A 2,966-nucleotide genomic window follows, 5' to 3' on the forward strand; every position below is an offset into this window, starting at 1 on the left:
CCCAACAAGCGCTTTTCTTTAATGCCTTTCTAGCTAGGCATGATGATGACAATGATGCTCGCAAAAAAATAAGAATGGAAACACAACGGGAGCATCATGAAGCATATGACTAGCACATTTAAGTCTAACCCACTTCCTATGCATATGGATTTTGTGAGCAAACAACTTATGGGAACAATAATCAACTAGCATAGGAAGGTAAAACAAGCATAGCTTCAAAATTTTAAGCACATAGAGAGGAAACTTGATATTATTGCAATTCCTACAAGCATATGTTCCTCCCTCATAATAATTTTCAGTAGCATCATGAATGAATTCAACAATATAACCAGCACCTAAAGCATTATTTTCATGATCTACTAGCATAGAAAATTTACTACTCTCCACATAAGCAAATTTCTTCTCATGAATAGTAGTGGGAGCAAACTCAACAAAATAATTATCATGTGAGGCATAATCCAATTGAAAACTAAAATCATGATGACAAGTTTTATGGTTATAATTATTCTTAATAGCATACAAGTCATCACAATAATCATCATAGATAGCAACTTTGTTCTCATAATCAATTGGAACCTCTTCCGAAATAGTGGAATCATCACTAAATAAAGTTGACACTCTTACAAATCCACTTTCATAAATATAATCATCATAAATAGGAGGCATGCCTTCATCGTAATAAATTTTCTCATCAAAACTTGGGGGACAAAAAATATCATATTCATCAAACATAGCTTCCCCAAGCTTGTGGCTTTGCATATCATTAGCATCATGGATATTCAAGGAATTCATACTAACAACATTGCAATCATGCTCATCATTCAAAGATGTAATACCAAACATTTTATAGATTTCTTCCTAGCACTTGAGCATAATTTTCCTTTTCATCATACTCACAAAAGATATTAAAAAGACGAAGCGTATGAGACAAACTCAATTCCATTTTTTTGTAATTTTTCTTTTATAAACTAAACTAGTGATAAAACAAGAAACAAAAAGATTCGATTGCAAGATCTAAAGATATACCTTCAAGTACTCACCTCCCCGGCAACGGCGCCAGAAAAGAGTCTTGATGACCCACAAGTGTAGGGGATCTATCGTAGTCCTTTCGATAAGTAAGAGTGTCGAACCCAACGAGGAGCAGAAGGAAATGATAAGTGGTTTTCAGTAAGGTTTTCTCTGCAAGCACTGAAACTATAGGTAATAGGTCGTTTTGTGATAAGATAAATAGTAACGAGCAACAAGTAAATAAATCAAATAAAGTGCAGCAAGGTGGCCCAATCCTTTATGTAGCAAAGGATAAGCTTGGACAAATTCTAATAATGAGGAAGGAGCTCCCGAAAAAGCTCATGATTGGGGCATGAATATAACATTGACTTAAGCCTCCCCCAAGCTTGAGCGATGCTTTCTCCTTCGTGAGGCCAGAAATTATATATGTAATTACGATCACGATGAACAAGATGCATAGGATAGAACTTCTGGTGAAATTCCAACTTCAATTGCTTATAATTCCAAGATCTTGTATCATTACATAAACTATACCATGTCATTGCATCTCCCTTAAAAGATAAAGGGAAGACCTTCCTTTTGACAACATCATTGGGAATACCTACAAGCTTAAATAATCCACAAACTTCATCCACAAAGATAAGGTGTAAATCGGGATGCAATGTTCCATCTCCTGCAAATGGATTAGCTAGCAGTTTCTCTATCATACCCGAAGGAATCTCAAAGTAAATATTTTCATCAAGTTCAGTAGGTTGAGGAGCAACTCTTTGCTCTTCTGGTTGGGGTGAAGATACCCCAAACAAGCCCCTCAAAGGATTAGTTTCCATAGTGACAAGTAACAGAAAATTTCAGCACACTATATAAATGTTTCCTTACCAAGTTCCACTCACCAAAAGCGCTACACTCCCCGGCAACAGCGCCAGAAAAGAGCTTAGTTGACGGGGTGTGAGTGAGTGCCCTTTACCTAGCCTCCCTGGCAACGGCGTCAGAAAATAGCTTGATGTCTACTACATAACCTTCTTCTTGTAGACGTTGTTGGGCCTGCAAGTGCACAGGTTTGTAGGACAGTAGAAAATTTCCCTCAAGTGGATGACCTAAGGTTTATCAATCCGTAGGAGGCGTAGGATGAAGATGGTCTCTCTCAAACAACCCTGCAACCAAATAACAAAGAGTCTCTTGTGTCCCCAACACACCCAATACAATGGCAAATTGTATAGGTGCACTAGTTCGGCGAAGAGATGGTGATACAAGTGCAATATGGATAGTAGATAAAGGTATTTGTAATCTGAAATTATAAAAACAGCAAGGTAGCAAGCGATAAAAGTGAGCACAAACGGTATTGCAATGGTAGGAAACAAGGCCTAGGGTTCATACTTTAACTAGTGCAAGTTCTCTCAACAATAATAACATAGATAGATCATATATCAAACCCTCAACATGCAACAAAGAGTCACTCCAAAGCCACTAATAGCAGAGAACAAACGTAGAGATTATGGTAGGGTACTAAACCACCTCAAAGTTATTCTTTCGGATCGATCTATTAAATAGTTCGTACTAGAATAACACCTTAAGACACAAATCAACAAAAACCCTAATGTCACCTAGATACTCCATTGTCACCTCAAGTATCCATGGGCATGATTATACGATATGCATCACACAGTCTCAGATTCATCCAACCAACACAAAGTACTTCAAAGAGTGCCCCAAAGTTTCTACCGGAGAGTCAAGAACGTGTGCCAACCCCTATGCATAGGTTCATGGGCGGAACCCGCAAGTTGGTCACCAAAACATACATCAAGAGGCACATGATATCCCATTGTCACCACAGATAAGCACGGCAAGACATACATCAAGTGTTCTCATAAAAGACTCAATCCGATAAGATAACTTCAAAGGGGAAACTCAATTCATCACAAGAGAGTAGAGGGGGAGAAACATCATAAGATCCAACTACA

Source organism: Triticum dicoccoides, chromosome 7B (assembly GCF_002162155.2).
Source record: "Triticum dicoccoides isolate Atlit2015 ecotype Zavitan chromosome 7B, WEW_v2.0, whole genome shotgun sequence".
NCBI classification, from domain to species: Eukaryota; Viridiplantae; Streptophyta; class Magnoliopsida; order Poales; family Poaceae; genus Triticum; species Triticum dicoccoides.